General features: G+C 40.0%; 1 long non-coding RNA gene across 1 annotated transcript; it reads left to right on the top strand.

Annotated features, from left to right (window-relative positions):
* The first annotated feature begins 654 nt into the window (after positions 1–654).
* On the top strand, positions 655–5,224 carry LOC129634883 (uncharacterized). Its single transcript, XR_008705969.1, has 3 exons — positions 655–1,477; positions 3,135–3,207; positions 4,855–5,224. It is a non-coding gene; the product is annotated as an uncharacterized LOC129634883 (long non-coding RNA).
* Positions 5,225–9,460: the final 4,236 nt, after the last annotated feature.

Genomic DNA, 9,460 nt, shown 5'->3' with positions numbered 1-9,460 from the left:
GTCTGGATTGGAAATCATGAGAGCTTCAACTAGGGATGATGATGATAGAGGCAGCTCCGAAAGAAGGATGGCTGTCCAGTTGTTGCACAGGACAGGACCTGAGTATGTGGCTTGTGGAAGGTTAAGGAAAGGCCATTCCAAAGGTGAGTACTTTGACAATGGGGTCCCGGACAGATAGGCACAGCGGGAAGAGGGGGTTGGAGGAAAGGAAATGAATTTGGGCTTGGGGGTATTCAGGTTGAGATGCTGGCAAAACCTCCATTTGGGGGCCTCCTCCCTGGTGAATGCAACTGTGTGTCCTGCGCTCAGAACCATGACTGGGTCTGGGGACCATGCTAACGTCTGTCTTCTAAGCCAGAGGTTCTCAACTGGCAACCTGAAGCCCCATCTGCACTACAGATGTGTTTTGTTTGGCTCGCATAGTGTTTTAAAAATCTTTAAAATTTCTAACAACATACACATTGAGAGATTGCATATAGAAATCCATCTTTTCAGCTTGTCTTGGAATATCAGCCCATCTGGCACTTCTGGGTTCTGGTTTTGGCATGGCAGCAGCCTGAGCTGAGGCTTAGCCATCCCCTTTCACCGGGTCATGCCATCTGGTTGCCTCCATCCACCGCTCCCTATCAATTTCACCTGGCCGGCACACCGTGCTAGTTAACTCCCTGCCTCAAAACTGAGTTTGCAGTCCCTGTTCAGGGTATGATTGAATTATTGACATACCTTTGAAAGGAACCTTTCTGAAGATGGGTGCCCTCAATCTCTGCCCAGTAACCACATGCCTCCTCCCTTTACTTCCTCAATGGTGTCTTGTTTCTACAGCATCTCCCATTACTCTCTCTAGACTCCTCCCATGATCTTTTGCCCTTGAACCCAATCATTTTGGTGAATGAATGAATAATTACACGAGTGAATGAACCTGCTGCTTGCTGCTGCTGCTAAGTCGCCTCAGTCGTGTCGGACTCTGTGCGACCCCATGGACGGCAGCACACCAGGCTCCCCCGTCCCTGGGATTCTCCAGGCAAGAACACTGGAGTGGGTTGCCATTTCCTTCTCCAATGCATGAAAGTGAAGTTGCTCAGCCGTGTCTGACTGTTAGCGACCCCATGGACTGCAGCCTACGAGGCTCCCCCGTCCATGGGATTTTCCAGGCAAGAGTACTGGAGTGGGGTGCCATCGCCTTCTCCGGAACCTGCTGCTTACTCGTCATTCTTTTGGAACCCTGATATTCTTAACTTTCCGAACCTGTTCTTTTCCCAACCTGTTTTTCTAATCCATTTTTTCCTCCGTTTGCCTTCTGAACCATTTAGCTATTTACCCCCTACTTGTTTTTTTTTTTGCTCTTCTTTGAGTATGAACTCAGTGGCAGCAGCTGTGGAAGTCCTGGAGGTCAGCCCTTCCCAGAATTCCCTCCCTCTCGTCTTCGTTTCTCTAGGCGGGATCTCTGTATCTCCTCTGAGCGTACAGCTTCAAACGGGTAAGTCTCGGAGCTATATCCCTTTCCTTCAAAATGATTTCCATCCTAAGTCACCTTCTAGTGGAAAATTCTAGAGCTGCAGCTGTACATCCCTTCCTCATTCTTCTAGAAACGTCTCTGTCATCCTTTGTGGGCATCTCATTCTTGTCATGGGAGCTGGGACAGCAAGGTAGTTCAGAGCGTGGGCTCTGGGACCTCAGCTTCAGTCTTACCCCCTTCCACTCCACTGCTGGCAGGCTCGTCAGCAAGATGAGGTTGTTTTGATGATTAATTAAGGTAATATTTGTAAGGACTTACCTCAGTGCCTGGCATATTTTGATCTTCATTAGCGGAAACACCATCACTCTGTATCATGATTCAAGGACCCCTGTCCACAATAAATTTTTTTCCGCCAAGGTCAGTCCTCAGATTCCCCCCTCTTAATTCTGACTGCCCTTCTTGTCTGGGTTCTTACAGAATTCACCCATTGTACGATGAGGTTATGAGCTCTCAGAAGGCCAGAATCATGTTGTATACCTCCTTTGGCCCCAGTCAGCATATTCTAAAGGCCAAGTTTACCCAGGACTTTTCATGAGTATTTGTGGGATAAACAATTAAGACTGCGAAGCACAAAGCTGTCTTAAAACAGAGTTCTGCCGCCTTTTCATTTAATTAGAAGGAAAATGTTTCCTGTTTCTCATTGATCTATTGTACTGTCTGAAGGAAGGAATAATCAAATATACCAAGTACTCATCCAGCAGACTCGCTTAGAAAATTGGGACTTTCATGCTTTAATTAAGAACTTGTAGTTCATCGTTTGGCCAGAAGATGGTGCAGTGTTCAAGGGATCTTTCCTTCTGAAAGTCAAAACTGATTTTAAAGGAATAAACTTGCAACCCAACCAAGTCTATAAAGAAATAGAAGAAAGTGATGCCAGTTCAGCTCTGACACCGTCCTGGGGCTTAGCAAGTGTCATGCTTTCATGTCGTTTCTTACTTCCTACTGCCTAGCATAATGAGCTGGAGGATTCTTCTAATTAGCTAAATATTATTGTGCATCAGAGAGGGGCCCTGCTTCCTGTACATTCTTATTTGTGTTTTGTCAGCCAAAGGAAGAAAGCTGTTAGAGGCAGGAGCAGATGTAAGAAAGGCATAAAACATGCCAAGAAGTCATGGTACTTCTTTACTGTTAAGTCATTCATTCTGCTTTGCATACTTTTATTCCGATATTAGTATGACTCTTTCAGATCAATCTGTCTGACTGCAAAAATCTTTTGTGTGTTTGGATGTGTGCTTTGTGTGCCGTGTATATGTGTCAAGCTTTCCTCGCCTCGGTAAATGTCAGATGAGTAGGCTTTTATTGCTGTAATATCCAATATAAAATATAAACCGACATCATTTTCTCATCATTATTATTATTCAGTAATGGACCCAGCCAGGTAAATAATCCTGCAGTTTGATTCAATTTCCTGTTTACATCGATTGGAAACAAGTTTAAAAAGACTCAAAGTTGGTGCTGATCAGGCATCTTCTATCAAGTTTGTGTATCATACTTGCTCCATTTTTTTTTTTTTTTACCATGTAAAGTCTTCTGAAAATTGAAAACTAATTTATTATCATGTAGTTATTAGCACAATCACAAAAGAGGTCACTGGTCTTTCCTTTAATTTCTGTCACAGGTTGGAGGCCGTATTATGCTAAATCAAGGATACAGGGAGATAATTAACATAGCAACTCTGGCAAGTTTAATAGGTGAGTGATGAGCACTTCGAGTTCAGTTTCAAAATCCATGTCTTAATTACCATCCGCCTGAGTGCAGTGATGAAGTGATATTATGGTTACCTTCTATCAGTCCAAAGTTTTTGTGAGTTGTCTGTAAAACTATGGTTAGATTGAAAGACTTCAAGGTAAGGGAAAAGAAGAGTGTCTTGTGTTTTGTTTTACAAAACTATGTGAGATATCTTAAGCCCTTCCAGAAGCATCCATGGTACTGCTGGAGTTCTCACCCAGGGTGGTGATGTCACCCTGGGGATGTTTGGCACAATCTGGAGATATTTTTGGTTCATCTAGTGGGAGAGGCCAGGGGTGCTGGTGAACATCCTACAACGCACAGGATTAGTGCCTGGGACAAAGAATTGGTCCAGAATGTCCACAGAGCTGAGTTTCACAAACACTGCCCCAGAACCATCCATCCGCTCTATTCTTGGTTTCACCACCGGTTGCCAACAGGTGTCACCCCAGGCCCTGTTCCATTTGCAGCATTGTCAGAGAGAGCGTCCATAAACCCTCGGAACATATGGAATGAAATTCCCGCTGCAGAGCTTTTGTGGAAGGCAGTTACATGCTGGTGAGCTGAGGCCTATGCAACCAAAATTGATCAATTACACAAATTAAGCAGGGCCCTTAAGGAATTTATTTTATTGGTCTGGACATCTGTTGCAGTATTGTCCAAATCCAAAACTCAAATGGTGCCTCGGGTTGCCAAGTTAGGCAAGAAAATCTAGTAGCTATAAAAGTACAACTGAAAACCCTATATTAATATCACGTCCATCTGCTGAATGTTACATAAATATGCAGACTTTTTATTTTCCTTGGGAATAACATTTATTTTTACTGTGCCCAGTTTGACATTCTTATGACATTCTGTTCAGTTTATTACACTGTAACTTTAAATGTTTCTTCAAAAATGCATTTATAATGTTGTTGTTAATCTTTTTTCAAGGGTCTGTACCACCTGTTTAACTTATAGTTAAATAGAGAGGTCCTTTTTCTTATAGGAAGAATGGGAAATCTTTGGACAAAGAGGCTCAGAAAAGATTTTGAGTAACACTTGTGTAGTGTAAAGGGAAATTATATAACAGCCATGAATGCTAATATTCCATCCTGCTCTTTTTACAAGTTGAAATGTAATCTCCATTTTAAACTAAATTAGCATCATTTCCAAACAGAGTATCATATTTATATCAGATTTATACAACCACATCAGATTACTATTAACATGTAAAATAGTCTCTTTTATGCTGTGGGTAAAAAATAGATGGAAGAGAACGATTTGATTTCCGCTGTAATGTCAGGGCTTTAAATTAATCTGAGTGGACATGTTGAGGTTGAGCATTGCTCTGACATTAAAGAAACAGCAGGTAGAAGCAGCTTTACCTTAAGAACCTGTTGTGATCCTGGCAAGAGGAAAACCTTGCAGTTATGAAAGTACATCTGAAAATCATGATGTTTCCATCATGTCCATCTGCCGAATGTTAAATAAATATGTTGGTTGGTTATTTAAATATGTTGAGTGGTTAAGCCAACTGGAAAATTATAGGATATGTGTAGGAAAACTTAGAGGACATTTTTGTTCATGTTTTTTTCTTTCCTTTTTTCCCCTTCATTCTCATTTTACAGATTCAGTAAAATACTTTTGAGGAGTCAATTATTGAATGGTTTGTAGTCTAATAATGAAGTAAGCTGGGATGGTTAGGGAAACATAAAAAGCAAAAACAAAACTAAACAACAACAACAACAAAGCGAACAAAACTTGGCATGAGCTTCAGGGAGACATTCTTACGGTATTTTTGACACGATATTGATATGTTTATAAAATTTTGTCTAATGTATTTTAAAGATCATCTTTATTTGCAAAAGTGGAACATGCCTACTATGGGACACTTAGATCATATAAACTAAAGAGAATATTAAAAAATAAATGCAGTTTTTATTTTTAATGAACATATATTGTCCCTGATTTACAAAGATGTGGTATTCAAGAGGAGAGTACCAGTGCGTGTTTTTCCTTTACTAGAAAGTCACGATTAATTGACTGTCATCCATTCCAGAATTCTTGTATACCCCCACACTTTTTGAACTAAAGAAGAAAAGGTTGTCTGGATGAATCCCAAATAACTTCACATTTAGGGAAACACACCTCTGGTGTTAAAGAAGATAAATTTTCAGAGAAATGGGGGAGTTGGCTAAGGGTTTGAATTGGCCTTGAAGGCAAGATGGGCCAGTTGCTTGCCATTTATATATCGGTTGACTAATTCTGTTTGAGATAAGATGAGATGCTTTTTATAGTTATGCTTGTACTGGAAAAAGAAGCGCTTAAGAGGGGTATAGGATCACCTGCAAAGAATTTTCATGCCGGCGCCTGAATGGTGGAAACGTGGGATAGTATTCCTTGAGGTCGGGTGGCATAAAAGAGCATCCACCAGTGCACCTGAGACCTGACCTTCTCTGCTGCTGCTGCTGTCAGCCCCGCTGTCTCAGGCACATCACTTATTCTCTTGGTGAAATAGCTAATATGGGAACTGTTCCCCAAAACTTGTTTTTCCTCCTGTGCTGGGGGAAAAAGTCCATAAAAAGGTATCTATAGCTCAGAATTGAGCACTATTCCAATATCCAGGGATCCCTGTGATTTATATTCATGCACCCAGTTAAGTGGATGGTTGAAAGAGAAATGGTAACTTGCTTTTGGAGGGATCGACTCTAATTGGCCCACGAAGAATAGCTCTTGGATTCCCAACATTCTTAAAACCAACAGGCATTTTCTTTTCCTGTTCAAGAACTGCTGCATTTATTGAAGTCTATCTTTAGACTCTTGATGTAATTTCTGAATCGCCAACCATTTTGTAGACCACAACATAGTTAAAAATAAAGTAAGAAATATTGACCAAGACTCCTGAAGCCTGCAAGTGAAACAAAGCTACCACAGCAGAGGTTTACTATGGAATCTCTCTCCTGCAGTTCTTGCACTTTGAAAATGACATGATCTATCCCAAGGAATAACTTAAAGCCTGATCCACTTAAAGAGCTGCAAGTGATTTATCAGAAATGTGCTTATTTGGAAGGTTTAGCAAGACTGCTTATGGGAGGTTGTGGGGTTAACTACCAAAATTGTGCATAACTTGGATCCTGTGTATGGCAATTAATCAAGAAATTATATTCTTTGACTTTCTAACAACCCACACAGAGTGCTACATCTGTGGCGTGTTTAAATAGAGAGAGAGAGAGATGAAATATTTCTTCTAATAAAATGCTAATGGTTTTTGTTTTGAAGAAAAATATTGAATTATTGGGGTGTTAGATTTATCTGTAGGAGGGTTTCTCAAGTCACAGTCAATAAGGACTTAGGACAGAAAACCAGCTACTTCATGAAGATGATTTTCCATTCACTTAAGTGACTTCAGGGTGATGGTGAGAGCCCTTTGTGATGAGGAGGTGAGAGCAGAGGAATAAACATGGTTACAGGGAAGGATAGCGTCCCAGGCCATTACTGTGGGCATTTCTCAACTTTTCAAGCATATTATTTAACCAGCAGCCTGTGGGCATATGTTACTAAAGACAGGTAAGACCCTCCCATTATTGCTGGTGTTCTTCTGCAGATGTAACTTTCACTTAGTTACTCTGGGACCTGAGTGTTCACAGCAGGGTTTTTGTTGGTGGACACCTCCTCGGCTTCAGAACCCAGAACTAACAGCTCTCCTTGAGGCTAAGTTTCACATATTCAATTTCTGGAAATTCAAAAGAGGTACCATCCTCGTAAAAAGAAAAAGGTTTTGGCAACCAGAATGGTTTCGTAAATGTCTTTTTCACTTCTGGGTCCTTAGTGATGTGGTTCAAGTGGTTTTTAAATTTTATTTTTCAATCATTAGCTTTTTAAAAATTAAAAAAAAAAACATTCACGAGACATCTCTTTTGTACTGATGCTGGGCAGGAGACAGGAAGCTGCAATAGCAGCTGACTCTGACTTACCTATGAAATCAGGATTTCATAGCACAGCAAAACAGAATCAAGAGAAATATTTATGGTCTGGTAGATGCAACAGTAACAAAAAAAGCCTGGTGCTGGATGCTTACTGAGTGCCCGGTATCATTAGTCTCTTACAGACAAGGGAGCTGTGGCTTGGAGGTAGGGTAGATCATGTAGTTAATAAGAGGAGGGACCAGCATTTAAAGATCTGTATGGTTCGGGTTTCCTCTTCTTTATCCTCTACTCACTTCCTACAGTAGAAGTGTATATACAAAGCAGTACCCTAGGTCATGGCTGAATTGTGTAGTGTGTTGTTACATGTCAGGTTTTTGCACCCACTGCTTCATGTAAACCTCACAGTAATGCTATGCATTAGATACTGTTATTATCCCCCATTTATAGATTAGCAAACTGAGGCTCTGAGAGGTTAAGCAACTTGACTAAGGTTGAGCAGATAGCATCCGAGAAACAATCTGACTCTAGATTCTTAACCACTACACTTGACTGATGTGAGATCAAGGGAGAGATTGTTTCTGCTTGGGGAGGTGGATAGGTATTAGGACCAGAAAAGGTATAAGGCAATCAGAGAAAGTGAGAGACATGCCCTTGATCAGGACTTGAAAGATGGTAAGACTTAATCTGACTTCCCTCAAGTTGGAGTCAATTGGAGGATGCATTTTTGAACCTTTCAGAAATTTCTTTGAAAGCTCTGTAGATCTAAATTTTAGTGAAAAGCTATTTGATTTCCTTGCATTGTGAAACTCCAACATAATGTCTGGGAATTCAGACTTATAAAACGTGGATAGAGGTGATTTTTTTTTCTTTTGAAATAATTGTAGATATATAAGAAGTTGTAAAAAAACAGCAGAGAGGTACCACATATCCTTAACCCAGCTTTCCTTTATAGTAACACTTTACATAACCACAGTATGTATCAAAAGTGAGAAACTGACATGCAAAATAGTCAACTAGGCTATAGTTCCTTATGTGATTCTGTCAGTTTTTCAATATGAACAACTATTTTGTATAATTCTATGAAATTTTATCACATGTGTAGACTTGTGTAACTGCCCAGAGGTGATGCTTTATAATGCTGGCATAAAGGAAAAGAAAATGTTTTGAACCCTCAGTTGTTTTTTTTTTTTTTTTTTTTTAATTATGTTTTGGGATTACTCTGTCCCTAAAAGAGTAGAATATTCTTTTAATTTTAATTGACTATTACCATGATGCAAGAATGATTAATCATAGTATAGAAAGGTTACACTTGATAGAAAATGATTCCTCTCAGAGGGTATAAAATGACTCCATTAAAAAAATAAAATTCCCGTACATGTACGGTTTAAACCTTACCTATTAGATTTAATTTCTAAATATTTACAGATGGAAATGACCCTTAACTTTTCTGTATATCTCCTGCACTGAGTTGTATATTGAAGGACATAACCTTGTGTTAATACGGGCTACACAGTCCATTGTAATTCTGTGCTTTTTGTTTGTAGCTCTTTTTAACTCAGAAGGATATGCAGGCAAAACCCCCAAGTTTTCAGTGTGTTCCCCAAAGCCCCAGATATCAGAGCTTCAAGAGCTTAAAAAAGGGTTAAATTTTAATGAAAATATACCCTCTCGTCATTGTGCTTTAAATTATAATTTTAAAAGCCAATCATTTGCTTTTTTGACTGACATGTGGCATTTTGGAGAAATTTTTAAATCTTCCAAGTCTGTAAGAGATGAATTTGGGGGGCTTGTAGGTACTGTATTTAGAACAGAAAAAAAAGGAGCGCTCATATCAAAGGGGCTGAATTAAAATCCTTTGTAATTCCGCATCACAAAGAGACAGTCTCAGAACATCCATTTATATGTACATCTGTACATCTGTGCTCCTGCCTCTGACCTCAGCTTTCTGGTTTCTGTCTCCTTTCTTTACAAAATCTTTGCTTATGCATAGATACACACATTAGAGAGGAAATGGGGGCAAATGATTTAGGAATGTGCTAATTAATTCTCATTTGGTCCTATGAACCAAGAAAAAGAAGTGAAAGGTTGTCTGCCTCTGCATGTACACGATGTATATTTTTCCACACTGTTTTCCTTCTGTAGGAAAGTTATGTTCATTTCCCCCTCCCGTTCCCCCTCACCCCCCGGGTTCTTACACACAGTGACAGCTCGCAGCGTCCAAAGTGCTGACATGATGACTTAGAGATGTGATAAAGAGAAACACGGACGGCATTTTCTGTAAGTAACTGTGGTTCCTGCATCCAGAGAA

This window comes from Bubalus kerabau, chromosome 20 (assembly GCF_029407905.1).
Source record: "Bubalus kerabau isolate K-KA32 ecotype Philippines breed swamp buffalo chromosome 20, PCC_UOA_SB_1v2, whole genome shotgun sequence".
NCBI lineage: Eukaryota > Metazoa > Chordata > Mammalia > Artiodactyla > Bovidae > Bubalus > Bubalus kerabau.
This window is presented reverse-complemented; position numbering and strand designations above follow the sequence as displayed.